This window comes from Chenopodium album, chromosome 26, assembly GCF_948465745.1.
Source record: "Chenopodium album chromosome 26, dcCheAlbu1.1, whole genome shotgun sequence".
NCBI classification, from domain to species: domain Eukaryota; kingdom Viridiplantae; phylum Streptophyta; class Magnoliopsida; order Caryophyllales; family Amaranthaceae; genus Chenopodium; species Chenopodium album.
In genome coordinates, this window is record NC_137859.1 from 35,854,847 (window position 1) to 35,872,587 (window position 17,741).

Here is a 17,741-nt window from a genome sequence, read left to right on the forward strand (position 1 = left end):
ATATTAAAATCTTAGTTGCTTAAATGTACAGGTAGCTTCCATTACATGCTATACGCTGAATGTGTGAGATGTGCTGCATATCACACCACACAGATATCGTACTTGTATTTCATTTAATCTAAACAAAGATAAGAGACTTTTTTAAGCATATTACCTAATTCTATTGAAGTTTAAAAGCTGCAACATAACCTAAATTACTGTGAATCCTAGACAATAATAGATTCGAAAGGTTATAAAATACTAAATATCATAGATGATTAGAAATCCATTAAATTGCAGCCGTGATTATCAAATCTAGGATGTTAGTTGAAGCATGTGACATTGAAAGGGGTATTATGTTTTAGTCAGATAGCTTCTATGTGTGGAATGACCACTATTTTTATTGCTTCTTACTTGCTACAATTAATGTCCATATCAAAAGTATTTGATGGTGCGTTCTTGTATTGAGTTAGTTTACAGTTTGTCTGCAATTTAGACATTGAAGGACTTTAGTTTTATGAAGAATGTGGGTTTATTTAAAGCTGGAGTGGTTTCTTATTTTATCTATTAACCTTTAAGTTTTGAAATGAGCTGAATCTGTTCACTTAGGACAATGTTCTTTATTTACATTCACAGTTTTCATTTAATTTCAAGTTCAAGTGAAAATTTTATTATATAAAGTTATACACTATTCTAATAGTCAATCAGTTTAGTGTTGGTAACACCCTCTTAAGTACTCTTTGCTCTTTTTTCCGATCCTTTGCACCTTCAACCAGCACCTCTATTCTGCATTCTGCTTACAGGATGTGATATTCAGGATCTCCATGAACTGAGGCCATCTAAGTTCTGCGGGGTCCTCAGGGTTTTTGAACATTTATACACTGATGTATATGCATTTATGAATTCCCTTAGTTGTTCTCCTCAGTGATTTTCGTTTTGATAGATATTTTTAGTATCTTAAATGCTGCTTGAAAAACCTAGAAAGTCGTGTGATTTGTAGTGGGTCTCTTCTATGAGTTCTATCTCTTTTCCCCATCATTTGCTCATTAGCTTTCATTATAACCGGTATCTTATCTCCTTCTGTCCCTCCTGAACACTTGCTATGAATTAGTAATAGAGGGAGCCAGGGAAGGCATTTTAATGATATGAATTGATGATAGGGGTGGGGGCATTTTAAGTAGTTACATCATGAGTCATTGTCTTAAATAATAAGCTATTTAGTTAAAAAGAGAGCTCTATAGATAGAGCTAATGATATAGAGGAATCATGTTGAATATTGTGATGACTGATTTGTTTATTGCTTTGGGAGAGTGTCAGTCCACTTGAAAGACTGGCTAGGTTGTAAGCTAAGCCATTAGCAGTAACTCAGTCGTATTTAGCTAGCTTTTCACTATTAATTCTCTTCTTCCCTTAATACATCATTTTAATCCATGATCATTCTTGCTTTCTTTTTTTTTTTTTTTTTTTTTTAATGCCTGAATATGTTAATTCATAATGCTATATTTATTGTTAGCTGGTGTTTTATTTCTCTTTCTTTTTTTTTTTTTATTTATAGAAGCTGGTGTTTTATTTCTGATTTGATACTACCTTTGTTTCTTATTATGTGCAGCAAAGGATCATTTTATGTCTCACAAATAATATCCCTTTGTTGCACATAATAAGAAACGGAGGTAGTATAATTAATGGTCATATGGCTTTCAACTAAAATATTTGGTTTTCTGGTCTGACTCTTTCAGTTTAATACTAAGGCAGCAACTGCAGCTCATTGCATCAAGCAGATTGATGACAATTATGACTTCAAATGCAACATGTAGCTTGGATAGAATCTAAAATTTCAAATCTATAAGTTTTGCATGGTTTATTTCACCTTATTTGCTTATGATAGCCAAGAATTCATTGTACAAGGTACTTTTCCTTCATGAAATTCCATGTTATAGAGGTTCTTAGTGTAAACTGTGGTGCTTCAGACTTATACATGGCCCTAATTAAACAAAGCTAGCTGTGAACAGATAACTCTTCTAAATTCTTACTTGTGAAAGTTGTTGATTCTAGGCTGATCCAGCGTATTTGAAAGACTCCAAAATAGTCCTCCCCGTTCAAGTTAATGGAAAGACACAAGGAACCATACAAGTAGAAGAAACATGTACTGAAGATGAAACTTTCAGATTGGCCTCTACAGACGAAAAGCTGTCAAAGTACATTGATGGGAAAACCATCAAAAAGAAGATCTTCGTTCTTGGTAAGATCTTGAATGTGATCGTGGTTTCTGAAAATGCCAAGGTTGGTCAGCATGAACCCCTTTTCCTCGGCCTTTGTTGAAATTTCCTTCTCAGTTGGGGAAAAAGTGCATCACATTCCAGAATTACGAAGCCAGTCTGAAGCTTAACTTACTATATCACAGGAATGCAGTATGATCTCATCAATTTTTCTTTCTGAGTAGATTTGTTTAGTGGGATTGTTGCTTCTGAGTAGATTCTGCATGATGTGTTCTCTAACTGCAAATGGTGCGTTAGAAGCATATCTATGTTTTTTTGAACTATAAGCATGGTTTACACTTTAGACTGCTTTACACGCTGCCCAGACTTAATAAAAAGGGGTCATTGCTGATATTAAAACATCTCTATTTCATGAAAACAAACTTTAATCTAGGAAATTTTGATTTTTACCACCTTCCAATAACGACTTTGTTGAATTTACCACCTCCATAAAAAAAAGATTTACTTTACCACCTCATAAAAAAATAAAACATCAGTTTTACCACCAATCACCTCCAACTAACGGATTCCGTCCATAAATCCGTTAGTGGGGCCTACTTTAATTTGCACACGTGTCGCTATATTATGGGGTAAGTTTTTAAAAAAAACAAAAAAAAAAAAAATATTAAAAACAAAAAAAAATTAAAAAAAAAAAAAAATCCGGCTGCCCCACCTCCCCTATCCAATTCCGGCCACCATCCCCGATTCCGACCACCCCCTCCCTCTCCCTCCCCGTTTCCGACCACCCCTTCCCTCTCCCTCCCCGATTCGGACCACCGCTTCCCTCTCCCTCCCCGATTCCGACCACCCCTTCCCTCTCCCTCCCCGATTCCGACCACCCCTTCCCTCTCCGATCCCTCCCCGATTCCGACCACCCCATCCCTCTCCCTCCCCGATTCAGACCACAGCCGCACCGTACCGCACACCACAGCCGCACCGATTTCTATCCCCTTTCCACAAAATTCCGACCTCAAAACCCTAGCCACCACCTAACAACTACGACGAACCCCACCACCATCCAAACCCAAACCAGAAACCGCCGTCACCCAGACGCGAAACCACCGCGACCCGAAACCAACACCACCCAGACGCGTAACCACCGCAATCCGCCCCAGCCAACCTAACCCCTGACCAGAAACAACGCCGCCCAGACGCGAAACCATCGCGACCCGAAACCACCACCACCCAGACGCGAAACCCACTCGAAATTCCGACCAACCGAGGTAGTTGATTTCGTTGCTGGTTGGTTGAAAAGGAAGATCGGGGAAGATGAAGAAGAAACGTCAAAAATGTGGGCCCTACTAACGGATTCATGGACGGAATCCGTTAGTTGGTGGTAAAATCGAATTTTTGGAAATTTTGGTGGTGGTAAAGTAAATCTTTTTTTTTTTTGGAGGTGGTAAATTCAATTAAGTGGTTATTTGAAGGTGGTAAAAGTCAAAATTCCCTTTTATCTATGTATGTGAGTATACTATCATACATTGGAATGGTTTGTATTTGATTCTTACGACCCAAATTTTAATAGTAGTTTTGATGCTGATGCTCAACCATTTTGCCCGCGCCTCACTTTAGGATTTCCAAGGGATATAAATTGCATACTCTGTTGTGTTTTAACTCTTACAAGTGCACTTCCACAAATCTAACACGATTTTCAAAGCCCTTCAATTCAATTTAACGATTAATCAATGAACTTACCGGTTGATATTTTATCTAAATGAAATTTAAACTAAAATCTGTTGATAAGTTTTTGGTGTGAAGTTTTTTAAAAATAAGTCCACCAAGCTGTTTTGTTGTAACCCATCTGCCCTAACTCATCTTAAGTCATTTAAAATACCTTGAATCTACATTGATTGGTTTAGGTCCTTTAGGAATGTGCATATTTTAGTTATGAGGTCCTTTGGGATGCATGCCATTTATACCTATAAGAATTTGATTGAAAATTTGTTTCTTGTCAGCCTATCAAGTTGCACTTTTTAATTAGTAATTATTTTCAAAGTAATGTGGTAAAAGATTCATATCTTGAAGAGAGTGTTCCCCTTTTTAGGCATTCCTTTCAGGATAGGGCATGTAGCTCACAATTGAGTGTTTGATTTGCTTTTTAAAATCTCTAAATTTCTCACTCCTATGTCTTATGTGGATTGTAGATATTGTCTTGTTTCTTCTGGGCAAATGTGAGCGTAATTTAATTAGTAGCATTTGTTAGTTATCCCCCTTCCTGTTTGTGCTGTGTCAATTTAAGTGCTTGTTTGAATTTCAGGCCTCAATCTTTTTGTGCATTAAGTAGATTTGGTGGAATATGATTGTTCCTGAAGTGGTGTCTCATCAGATATCTTCCTTATGCTTTTTATTGTCAATTATTGGACTCCATTACTTTTAATTTTTACTTTCTTTTGTTCAAGATTAAAGATTTTCCTTTCTACATTCAGCTATGCCTCCTTTATGTTAATTTCCCCAATCCTCCTTATTTTAATGGAAATTGCATGTTTACTATGTGTGTCCTTTGTTTTTTTTATCTTACTCTTTCCGCATTCATGCTCATGATTCTATTTTTTGATAAATTGGAATGCTGTAGAGGTTTGATTAATTAGCTCATTGGTGACAGGAAAACCTTGAGAAAGTCATGATGGTGTACGCACAGTTAGTCATTGGTCCTGCAGGAAGTGGGAAGTGAGCTTACTGCTCTAGCTTGTATCGACACTGTGAAACCATGCGTCGGACAATTAATATCATAACCTTGATCCTGCTGCCGAAAACTTTGACTATCCTGTTGCTGTGGACATCAGGGAACTTATTAATTTGGAGGATGTTATGGAAGAACTTGGGTTGGGTCCTAACGGGGGTTTGATTTACTGCATGGAGGAGCTTGAAGATAATCTCGATGACTGGGCTTACTGAAAAGCTAGATGATTTTTTGGATGATGATTATTTGGTTTTTGATTGTCCTGGGCAAATTGAACTCTTCTCTCATGTTCCAGTTCTTAAAAACTTTGTGGAGCACTTGCAGCGTAAGAGCTTCAATGTTTGTGTAGTTTATTTGCTCGACTCAAAGTTCATGACAGATGTTACCAAATTTATCAGTGGCTGCTTGTCATCTCTGTCTACAATGATCCAGCTTGAATTGCCCCACATTAATATCATGTCAAAAATGGACCTTGTGAAGAACAAGAAAGACCTTCACGATTTCTTGAGCCCCGGGCCACAGATGTTACTGTCACAATTAAAATCGTCGCATGGCTCCACAGTTTGAGAAGCTGAACAAAGCCTTGATTGATCTGGTAGATGAATACAGCATGGTGAGTTTCATCCTTCTTCACTTGAGGAAAGAGAACAACATTCAATATGTGTTGTCGCAGATTGACATGAGCATCCAGTATGAAGAAGATGCAGATGTGAATGTTATAGATTTCGATATTGATACAGATGATGATGAATAGCTTTAGCTCTCTCTGACTATCCAATTAGCACAACAAAATTAGCGTAGTTTCAAAACTTGGCCTATTGTAAACTACAATCCTCATCCTTTAATTTTTATTTTTTGTTCTTATGGATCTCTTGGTGAGTGGTGGTGAGTAATGTAAAAGTCATGTTTATCGAAACTATTGAGACTTTGAAGTACAATCCTCATCCTTTCTAATTGCAATGTTTGAAATTCAAGGCTTGTGTATATATGATGATCTTAATTATTATGACATTCGTTTCTATGATTATGTCTTAGGAAAAAATTATTAAACTTTATATTTGATTCAAAATCCATGTATTATACCTCTTTTACAATTCAACAAAGATAGACTATGGGCATGTTCTGATTAACTAAACTTAGCTGAATAGAACTGAACTCATTGGAGCTGAACTCAATAATTTATGAGAGAAAAAAATGAAGAATTGAACTAAACAAAACTTGAAGAGAACAGGCCCTACTTCAGGGCTCATTCAATATTGCTGTAATATTCTATTATTTGTTTTGTTTTTTTTTTTTTTTTAAACATCTCATGAATGTCAAATAAAAAATTGATCAAATTTTAATCAAAACTATGATAATTTTGAAAACTATATTTTGATTCATTTGTGTATAATTATTACTTTGTATTACGTGTATATGTTTTGAATAATATTAAAATTTCTCGTCTTCGACATTAGAATTTTTACACTTGAACCTTTTGCCTTTAAGCATGTCGAGATGACAGTTGAATATTACGCTGCTATTTTTGTTGAATTGCTTGTTTATTGATTGTTATTGAAGTTATTGATTATAACTTTTTCCCATTTTTAGAATAAGATTTTTGTTAATTTGTATTTTTTTTTTGTTAATTTAGGCTGTATTATGAGTGATTAGTAAGATAAATAATTAAATTGAATGAAATTGAGTTTCTTTAACTTGTCCTTAGTGTGTATAATGGATAAAACGCTCACCTAGGGTTAAAACGCTCTCGTCCCTCGCCTAGGGTCAGTGGTCTCGTTCGTTTTTCCGATGGTATTTTCACAATTTGTTCACCTCTTCAATTCGATTGTTGTTCTCAATTACAAGCGATGGAGGATAAATTACTGGATGATTTAGAAAAGTTTAGTTTGACTGAAGAGGAAAATAAGGTTATTGGTGGTGATTGTCTCACCGATGACGAGGATACTAAAACTAAAATCTCTCTGAAATTGGTAGGGAAACTCTTAACAGGGAGACCCTTCAATGTTGAAGCCATGAAGCGAACTCTTCTCAATGGGTCTGGAAGATTCGTGATACTGTTGCTATAAGGATGGTAGAGACGAATTTATTCGTCTTTCAATTTTTTAGCGAGGATGATAAACAGCGTGTTCTTGAAGGCTGTAAAAAAATTGTTGATCAGCACAAATTAACTTCAATGAAACAGTAAATTGAGCTCTAATATCATCTTCATTCATTGAATCAAAACAATTTCTTACATTGAAGTTTTTATAGAAGAAAAAATGAAGAGAGAATTTGAGAGGAAAAATAAGAGAGAAAACTAAGAGAATTTTTCTCATACAAAAAGTTGTGATTACATGATTAATGCATGATCTAAGATAAGACTATATATAGTTTGTTATTACAAAGAAGCAAAGAACTAACTAATAACAAACTTCTTGCCACGTCATCCCGTGAATCAAGGAAGTTAGTTATAAGTAACTTTTCATCCAGAATCTTCCAGAAGCATCTCTTTATCAAGACCTCGAAATGCTGGCTCAATAATTGCTGCCAAAGTTGTTGCTGTAATCTGCTGGTTGTTCTGCTGACTTGGACTGGAAGCAGGGCAATCTCCAATACCCCCCCTCAAGCTAGAGGGTGATTGAGCATCAATCAGACCTAGCTTGGAACATAAATCAAGATGCTGAGGAGAACAAAGAGACTTAGTAAAGATATCAACAAGCTGACTGTGACTGGGAACAAAACTAAGTTGAATCAATCCTTCCATGACCTTCTCCCTAGTAAAATGGCAGTCCAACTCAATGTGCTTGGTGCGTTCATGGAAGACAGGGTTCTTTCCAATGTGAATTGCAGCTTGGTTATCACAACTAAGCTTGACAGGCTTCAAATGCAGAACACCAAGCTCCTGCAATAATCTAACCAACCATGTGATTTCAGAAGAAGCTGCTGCCATAGCTCTATATTCTACTTCAGAAGAGGACTTGAAAATAGTTCCTTGCTTCTTGGATTTCCAAGAAATTGGAGAATTACCAAGGAGCATTACATATCCAGTCACAGATCTTTTAGAATTAGGATAAGAAGCCCAGTCTGAGTCAGAATAACCCTATAAGGTTAACTGATCTGTAGCATATAGTAAAATACCTTGTCCTATGGTTTCAGCAACATATCTCAAAACCTGAAGAAGAGCTTAAAAGTGAGGAACTCGAGGCTGCTGTAAAAACTGACTAGGGTTTGAACAACAAAGGATAAATCAGGTCTAGTATTAGTAAGGAAATTCAATTTCCCAACTAGACATCTGTAAAACAAAGGGTCTGAATAAAATTCACCAACATCAGCAAACAACTTGAAACTTGGTGGAAGAGGAGTTTTAGCCTGTTTTGAAAAATCAAGATTGCAATCAGCCAAAAGTTCCTTAGTGAACTTTTTTTGTGACAGAACAATGCCATTAGTAAGATAGCATACCTCAATACCAAGGAAGAAATGTAAATGTCCCAAATCCTTGATGCTAAAAACCTTGTGTAAGTGAGCTTTCAAAGCTAAGATAGTTGCTGCATTTGAACTAGTGAGGATAATGTCATCAACATAGACTGCTGCAATTGTGATGTCAAGTTCAGTCTTGTTAATGAACAAAAAGTAGTCATTCTTAGACTGAATAAACCCTTGTCCTAACAACTCAACATTCAACCTACCAAACCACTGCCTAGAAGCTTGCTTTAAACCATAGATAGATCTTCTCAACCCGCAGACCAGGTTATTAGGATTTGGAACACCCTCAGGAACCTTCATGTACACTTCTTCAGTGAGGATACCATGCAGGAAGGCATTGTTGATGTCAAGCTGATGTAACATCCAGTGTTTACTTGCTGCAATAGATAAAAGACATCTGACAGTTGCCATTTTAACAGCTGGAGAGAAAGTCTCCTCAAAATCACTCCCATATCTCTGTGTAAATCCTTTAGCAACTAATCTGGCCTTGAATCTTTCAATTGAACCATCAGCTTTTAGTTTAACCTTGAGCACCCATTTTCATCCAATTGCTTTCTTGCCTTTGAGAAGTTGAACAAGTTCCCAAGTTTCATTGGATACCAGGACATCTATCTCCTTTCTCATAGATTCAATCCACCTTTCATCTTGTGAAGCCTCTAAAAAACTGTTAGGTTCTATAATCTGACTAGCATGAGAAACAAGAGCTTTGAAAGGAGCTGGCATGTCATCAAATTTGATATATTACACCAGGATTGATCATTGACTGCAACACCAACATAGTTTGTCATCCAAAAAGGAGCCTTATGTGGTCTGCTAGATCGCCTAACAGATTCTGTAATAGGTTGGGTAATTAGGGGATTTTGGTTAAAAACTGGTGGAGACAGGACATAATTTTGTGGAGTTTGGGTAGAATTTTGAGAGTGGGAAGAATTTTGTGGAGCTTGGGTAGAATTTTGTGGAGTTTGGGTAGAGTTTTGTGTATGGGAAGAATTTTGAGGGGTAGAAATATTAGAATCCAGAGTGTTGGAGCTATCAACATTTGAGTCTAATATATATAAAAGGTTCAAGAATGTGTAAATGGTCATTAAATGACAATGGTGTAGAAGCTGGAAGAAAAATAGGCATAGGAGTTGTAGTAGAATGATGAAAAGGAATATGTTTCTCATGGAACTTGACATCTCTAAAGATAATCACTCTTCTGTTGTCAAGATCCCAAAGCTTATAAGCTTTTTGATCAGGTTGATAGCCTATAAGAATACAAGGTACAGCTCTTGTATCAAACTTACTTCTGTTAGACTTCAAAGTTGAAGCATAACAAAGGCATCCAAATACTTTGAGATGATCAGGATTAGGCTTAGTTCCCATTAATTTCTCATAAGGTGAGATAAAGTCAATACTGTTTAGGGGCATCCTATTTATCAGATGGGTTGCAGATAAAAGACATTCACCCCAAAAAGAAATAGGCACCTTAGACTGAAATTATAGAGCTCTAGCTGTATCAAGTAGGTGTTTATGTTTTCTTTCAACAACACCATTCTGCTGTGGTGTGTCCACACAGCTCTTTTGATGAATTATGCCATGAGAATTATAAAAAACAAGCATATCACCTTCACACAACTCTTTTGCATTATCAGATCTAATGCATTTAATGTTGGTATTGAACTGAGTTTGAACAAAAACAGCAAAATTCTCAACTATTTTTACAGCATCATTCTTGTGTTTCATCAAATAAGTCCAAGTGTGCCTTGTAAAATCATCTATTATGGTTAAAAACCAACTAAAACCATCATGAGTAGAAGCTTTATAGGGACCCCAAGTATCTATATGCAGCATTTCAAAACTATGAAGAGTTTTAATGTGACTTCTAGGAAAAGAAAACCTTGTTTGTCTAGCCCTAGGACAGACTTGACATATCCAATCATTATCAATTGCAGAAGAAAAAACTTCATTAATAAGATGCAATTTATTGAAAGGAATGTGACCTAACCTTAAGTGCCACAACTTTGCTTCTTCTGAGCTAGCCAAACAAACAGACTTCTGCCGTGTTGAACTCATTATTGCCTTAGATCCAGATGAATCTGCCACTGCATAGAGTCCTGACTCCAGCTTACCAAGAACTAGGGAAGTGTTCCTGGTTTGATCCTGAAGGATGGATGTATCATGAGTGAATTTAATATCACAACCTAAATCTCTGCAAAGCTTGTGTGTAAAAATCAGATTGAACTGTAAACCAGGTACATGTAACACATTTCTAAGCTCTATTCCATTTTGGAATTTTACAGTGCCAATGTGTTCTATAATAACTTGTTTACTATTTGCTACAGTTATTGTATTAGGAAGCTTTGTATATTTGACATAAGAATCAAATAAATCTAGTGTAGAACACATATGGTCTGTTGCTCCACTGTCAATGATCCATTTGCTATTAAAGTAAGACAGAAGACAAGTACCTGCCACATATGTTGAAGGAGTTGCAGCATGTACTTGTCCTGTTCCTGTGGAATTGCATCCCATGCCTGCATTAAAACTGGTCTGAGTGTTGTCTTTGCTCATGAATTCCAAGAACTGATTATATTGACCCATAGAAATGTGAGCAGGCTCATTATCCTTAGAAACAGCTGAACCATCATCACCATAAACTATAGCAGCTATCTTCTTCCTTTGAACTTGTTCTGACCAAAACTAGGTGGATAACCAATAATTTTGAAGCATCTATCCATAGTATGGCCTGTCATTTTGCAATTTTCACAGAATAAGCTTGAATTCTTTCTAAAACCAGAGGTAAAATTGCCTCTAGGAAATTGCTGAGTCCGCTGAAACCTTGATGAGCCAAAAAATTGCTGAACATTATTTCTTGGCTCAGAAACAGCAAATGCCATAGAATGACCAGTACTAGAATCAGCCATGCTGACCTGCCTTTGTTTTTCTTCCTGGATCAATAGTCTATATGCCATAGAAACATTTGGTAAGGGTTGCATACTTCTGATCAAGTTTCATGAGCAACTGAATCAACCTCTCTTCTTGTTGCTCCTTGATTATCTTCTGAGGAATACCACATTTACAACCAGTAGTGCAAATAAGAATAGGATTAAAACCACTTATCTCATCCCATACAACTTTAATTTTAGTGAAAAATTCAGCTATAGGTGTAGATCCTTGAGACAGATCATGTAGATTTTGTTGCAGATTATACAACTGAGGTCTTGAACTTTGAGAATACCTATCCTCTAGGTCCTTCCAAATTTCTCTTGCAGAAGTGAAGTACAATACACTTTGTGCTATAGTATGATCAACAGAATGCAGAATGTAGCTAGTTATCATAGCATTACAACGATCCCAAGCATGCATTTCAGAACCAGAAGCAGGTCTAGATTAGCTTCCATCAACAAAACTAAGCTTATTTTTAGCTGATAAAGCTATAGTCATACTTCTTCGCCATTCATTATAGCAATCACCATTGAATTTCTCAGTTACAAGAGAATTACCAGGATTTTTAGATGTATGAAATATACACTCAAAGGATCACTGGTCAAAACAATAGGACTACCAGCAGCCATAATACCAGAAAAGAAGATGAAGAAGATAGAATTCCAGAAATCAAACAATCAACAAATTTCCAGAAAATATGAATCAACAATCAAACAGCAAATTTAAACAGAATAGATCTCAATCAAACCAAAAATCAAATCAGAAACCAAGTAGAAGATTCATACCCGTCTGATACCATAAAGAAATTGTTGATCACCACAAATTAACTTCAGTGAAACAGTAAATTGAGCTCCAATATCATCTTCATATATTGAATCAAAACAATTTCTTACATTGAAGATTTTACAGAAGAAAAAATGAAGAGAGAATTTGAGAGGAAAAATAAGAGAGAAAACTAAGAGAATTTTTCTCATACAAAAAGTTGTGATTACATGATTAAAGCATGATCTAAGATAAGACTAGATATAGTCTGTTATTACGAAGCAACAAAGAACTAACTAATAACAAACTTCTTGCCATGTCATCCCGTGAATCAAGGAAGTTAGTTATAACTAACTTTTCATCCAGAATCTTCCAGAAGCATCTCTTTATCAAGACCTCGAAATGCTGACTCAATAATTACTGCCAATGTTGTTGCTATAATCTGCTGGTTGTTTAGCTGACTTGGACTGGAAGCAGGGCAATCTCCAATAGGCTGCCCGTGGTTTTTTTGACAAAAAATTGCTCCTTCTTACTGAAATTTTTGGGGATGAGCAACCCACTGAAGTTTGATTTTCCAAAACCCCTTTCTGACGCGAATTAGAGATGTTCCCTTTAACAAACGTAATGCTGATTTTGCTTATGAGATTGGCGAACACTTGGGGGGTTTCTTGGAGTATGATGACTCTGACCCTGGGGTGGGATAAATACCTTTGAATCAAGATCTCTGTTGACATTACCAAGCCTCTCCGTGGAGGAGTCAAAATTGCTAATGGGAGGCTTCCAACAAAGTGGTGTAGGATACAACATGAACGATTAGCAGATTTCTGCTATTATTGTGGACGAATGGATCACACAGACATTGAGTGTCAACATGTTGATGCATTTGAATTTTGAGATGAAGAAAGAAGTAGTTTATGAGTATGGCCCTTGGTTAGGTGCTTCACCGAAAAAACCACCCAAACTCACCCAAAAAATTAATTGACCTATTAATAGCTAATACGTGGCATATTACTTATAAAAATCGGTCATTAATAGGTAATGGATCTTTAGATGAAGGTGGGGTATAAAGGTTGGATTTTTATGGGATCAAATGAAGGTTGAGATTTTTAGAGAAGAAATAATTAAATATTTCGTATAACTTTTAACCATTTTTTTTATTAACATTGATTTCTAATGAAATTTATATGAATATTCTCATTTCTATAACCATTACAATTTTCATGTTTCCTTACTAAGTTAATATAATGCTCTTATTCAAATTTTAAAATAATTTATATATCATGTGCATATGTTATGAGTTTTGTGGCATTCATACTAACAAGAATCCGTAAAAAAATACATTACATACGGAGTACATAATTGCTTAGTTGTTGAATTATGTCTTTTAAGTTTTAATCTTATAACACTTTATAATATCTTAAAATACATTACATAAGGAGTACATGATTAATTGCTTAGCTGTTGAATTGTGTCTTTTAATCTTATAAGACTTAATAATATCTTTTATTTATATAAAATATTTCAATATCAATACCTATATTATATATTTGTAGTGTACGTTCAATAAGTTGTTGGATGTATGACTATTATGTAGCGGATAAAAGTTTAAAACATACTCCCTCCGTTTTAAAATTCTTGCTTCACTTTCCTTTTCTGACCGTTTTTAAATACTTGCTCTATTTTCTTATTTGAAATCTTATACAATATTTAATTTATTTCTCTAACCTAATGGACCAAACATAAATTATATTTTTTTAATTTTATGTTCCCTCTCCTCTAATTCTCTCAACTACATTTTTTTTTTACAATTTTTTTTGTTCTTCCCCCTACCCGACTACCTTCGTATTTTGTTACTTTCTCCAATTTCTCCTAAAACTTCGCATATGGAGAAATGAAGCAAGTATTTAAAAATGGAGGGCGTATAAATTGGTGCGTAAAATTTAAAGTTATTATTATTATTGTGTCTATAAATTTGGTGAATACAATGAGTAAGGGTCTGTTCATATTTACTTAATTTCAGTTCAGTTCAGCTCCAATCAGTTCAGTTCAGTTCAGCTCCAATCAGTTCAGTTCAGTTCAGCTCTTAATTTCCCTCGCACATAAAATATTCATTTCAGCTCAATTCAGTTCAGTTCAGTTCAGTTTCAATCAGTTCAGTTCAGTTCAGCTCCAATCAGTTCAGTTCAGTTCATCTCAGTAAATGTGAACAAGCCCTAAGGCCCCGTTCACTTCACCTTATTTTTGTTGAACTGAAATTATTTTTGCTGAACTTAAATTACTTTTACTAAATTCAAATTATTTTTACTGAACTGAAATTAATTTTGCTCAACTGAAATTATTTGTATTGATTCTCTATTACTTCGTATATTTCTTCTATAGATTTACTGGTTTTACTAAACTGAAATTATTTTTATTAAACTGAAATTAATTTTGTTGAATTGAACTTATTTTTACTAAACGCAACTTATTTTTACTGAAGTGAAATTATTTTTACTAAATTATTTTTAAAGGTGAACTAAAGAGGGCCTAAAATAAGTGTTGGCTTATATAGCTACTACAGCGAATGGTAAGACAAGAAACTTTAATTTTTTTCCTCTACGGCCTACAGGGAGATAGAAAATAAGACTATTTTTCTTATATACTTATGTGGAACATAATTCTTTTAATTTTCAATTAATAAGATAACATAATATAGTATATATATAAAAAATAATATAAAAGAAATATGAATAACATAAAATACTATTCAAATCTCTTTCCTAATTGAATTACTAATTGATTTTTCTTCCCTACGAGATTAATAATTAGATTTATAAACCGTACATTGCAAAATACTCGGACATTAAACTAGTAAGGGCTTGCTCACATTTACTGAACTGAACTGCTGAGCTAAACTAAAATGATCGGAGCTGAACTAAACGGAATTGATTGGAGCCGAACTAAACTGAAGTGAACTAAATTGATTGGAGCTGAACTGAACTGATTGAAGCTGAACTGAAATGAATATTTTATAAGAGAAGGAAATTAAGAGCTGAATTGAACTGAAATTAAGCTAAAGTTGCTCCATACAATCTTATGGATAAACTAACAATATAAGGCACCATCCGGTTTTTCTTAAAAAAAAAAAAAAAAAACTAAAGTGAAGATACCCTAAAAGCCACAAAGAATACCCTACACTCTGCAGCCGAAGATTAGCCAAAATAAAGTAATGATTAGTCAAGAATTTCCTAAATAGACCACTACAGACATTGCCAAGAACATAAAATAGCAAACGAGAATGAAAGCTATTCTCTAGTACCTTTTAGAATTACATTCAGATTTGCATTTGCAAGGGAGTGGACTGACAATTAAACTCCCGGAGATGGTCGAATTATTCTTTTCGGACGAGAACCCAACTCCGATATCATCACACACGAGCTTAATCTCGCACTTGTCAAAATAATGATCAAGAGGACGTACATAGTGACCCTGAGCTTTTAAACCAAACCGTAAAACATTATCTCGATAGATCGAATCCATGGTCTCGTTTCCAAGGTAGTGTGCATTGATGAGCATTCCAAATTGAATCTGGCGTTGTTTATCATCTTGAAGAAAAGCATCAAGTGTCGTTGATGAAATAATCTCATCATTTTGGTGATACTCTAATGACACTTGCATTTGATCAAAATACAACAAGGCTTCATCCTTGTTCTTTAATGTGACAGTAAAGTTCAAATCAGCTGTTGCAAGTTTCTCAGTATTATTATATACTTTCATGGAAAGAGAATCAACCTCAAACTCTGGAAAAGAACTATGATTTTTGATAAGGCTGGGGGCAACTAGTAGTAAAACAATCACAGGTAATAATATGAATAAACTTGCGCCGATCACCAAATAATCTTTTTTGCTGAGGCAGTTGTTGCTGCTATTGTTGTTGTTGTTGTTGTTGTTGTTGTTGTTATTGAGTTCCATTTTTTCGTGTTCTATCTTCTTCAACACCGACCACAACATAAAAAAGTTACAAAACACTGAAAAAATGTTTATATAAAGTATTATGAACTTCACAAGTTTGCAGCAGTCTAATCCAATTAACACAAACATGTTTAAGGGCTTATTGGATACTTAGATATCGTTTTTTTTTTTTCCCAATTTCATGACATATTATACTCCATGATTTTGAAAAACAAAAACAAAAACTAGTGAAGTAGTGAGTACATTATAATTACATTTACTATTACAATAACATTAAAACAAATGACAATTTCATCTCCCGCAACAACAATCGGAAGGGGCCTGAACCTAACCACCTATAACTGATCCCAAAACCCGAATTAACCCTAAAAGGTGAGCCATGTGGAACACACACACACACACAAAACACGTAATTCAATGTGAACCAACAAAGTTATATACTTTCAATGTAATCCGTCAAAACAACTAAACAATAACAAATTAATCAATTATCCAAGTATCCAATAATACATCAACAATTTCAAATTAATTATCCCACAAATTATTCTAACCTTGATTATCATTCAAGTAATCCAACTCTAATTTAACAAAGCCTATCAATTAAATACTTAAGTTTATAAGTAATTAAACATTGAAGGGTTGTGCAATAGATTAGCAACCAATTTTGATTCAATTACCAAATTAAAAATCACATAAATTATTTTAGGGATATTTGATTCGATGATCAAATTAGGCTCATAAATTTCTTTTCATTATATTAGAATTCAGAGGCCAAAGTTGAAATTTTCGAACCCTAATAAACTTATTGCACTGACAATTAAATTAAATTAACCCTAGATTGTGAAATTGATATGATTATTACCTCAGAAGCTGCTTCAATGGGGGATACCAGTGCGCTTCAATGGAGAAGTTAACGTGAAGTGCGCTTCAATGGAGAAGTAACAGGAGAAGGAAACTATGCAATCATCCGTCATATATTTCTTGTTTTTGACAAGCAATTGGACTTGGAGCCCAATTAATAAAAGGCCTAAGCCACCCCAATTATAAATGGGTTGGTTCCATCCGATTATGTTTTGTATTGTATCAATACAAAACATAACCCGACTTGCCTAAAAATCCTAACAAGATAAACTTGCCAAATATACAAACACAACATAAATACACCAAACCGACTCTAATATCTTTATAGAATACCATCTAATTATGAATTCTTAACTAGACGGGTTTTGTCTTACAAATTACAAGAAATTCACAATTGAAAATATATAAACCACTCTTGTCAAAAAATAATTAGAAAGAAAAATTAAAATAATTAACCTTAGTTGAGTAGTTTGTTACAAAAACTTTAATTTACATATTTTGTATACATCCGGTTTACAAAGTTTCATGCTTAATTTACAAAAACTTTTGTATACATCCGATTTACATTAATAATGTGTACATCGAGCATTAGAGGGGTAACTTTAAGCCAATTTAGGGTAACTTTTTGCCTTTTTTGGGGTAACCTCGAACATAATATGATATTTTTTATATATCGAACAACAAAAGTTTTATAAGAGTGATAAAATTACTTTCAATCACTAATAATTTAATCTTAGTCATTTAAAATGTGATTCTTTATCAATAAAACGTAGATTATTTTTATTTGTATTGGGTTACTTTTATACATATTAGGGTAACTTTTATTCATTTTAGGGGTAAATTTTGATCACTTTAAGAGATAT

At 34.5% G+C, this 17,741-nt stretch overlaps 1 pseudogene; it reads left to right on the forward strand.

Annotated features, from left to right (window-relative positions):
• The first annotated feature begins 4,857 nt into the window (after window positions 1-4,857).
• Window positions 4,858-5,668, forward strand: LOC145618674 (GPN-loop GTPase 3 pseudogene; annotated as a pseudogene).
• The last annotated feature ends 12,073 nt before the right edge of the window (window positions 5,669-17,741 follow it).